The sequence below is a fragment of the Belonocnema kinseyi genome, chromosome 5 (genome assembly GCF_010883055.1).
Source record: "Belonocnema kinseyi isolate 2016_QV_RU_SX_M_011 chromosome 5, B_treatae_v1, whole genome shotgun sequence".
Classification (NCBI taxonomy): Eukaryota; Metazoa; Arthropoda; class Insecta; order Hymenoptera; family Cynipidae; genus Belonocnema; species Belonocnema kinseyi.
The window spans coordinates 28,626,038-28,626,749 of record NC_046661.1 but is presented as its reverse complement, the minus strand read 5'-3'; positions in this window follow the sequence as shown (position 1 = coordinate 28,626,749).

Below are 712 nucleotides of genomic sequence, written 5' to 3'. Positions count from 1 at the left end.
GATCCCAGATCTGAAACGAGACGTGGTCCAATTCTATGACACGTCTATGTCCGTGTGAATATGGTAGGAGACGATATAAATGCCTGGGTTGCGCGCGCAACCTATTTCTCCTCTTCTGATTTTGAAAACTCGAACGTGCACGATTGCCGGTCGGAACACTTCGGCGGTTCTATTTATATCTCCATCTGCTTTGAAATAAAATGAAGAGATTGGGATTTTAATATTTTCATATTTCGATGCTGGCCTGGCGATTCTCATGATCTGAATACTTCGCGCGCCTCTTTAATGCGTGTATTTTGAGGTTACGTTACTTCATGTATAAAATATAAATTATATATATATATATATATATATATTATTAATGATGATATTATAATTATGTTATATTATAATAGTCTTATTTAAATCTTGATCCGCATTTGAAAGAAATTAAAGAAATTCGTGATTTTGGAATTCATCTTGTTTGGATGAAAACTCAATTATTTAATTGAAAAATTAATTATTTTGTTGAAAATGTAACTATTTTGTAAAAAAAGTCCTCTTTTCTATCAAAAGTTCAACTACTTTGTTAAAATTTTTATTTCTTTTATTTGAAGGTTCATCTCTTTCGTTGAAAATACATTTTTGAAACTGACAATTAATCTATACCATTTTTGGTTATAAATACTTTTTTTTAACAAAGTTTTTTAATTATGGTTGCAAATTTAACTAT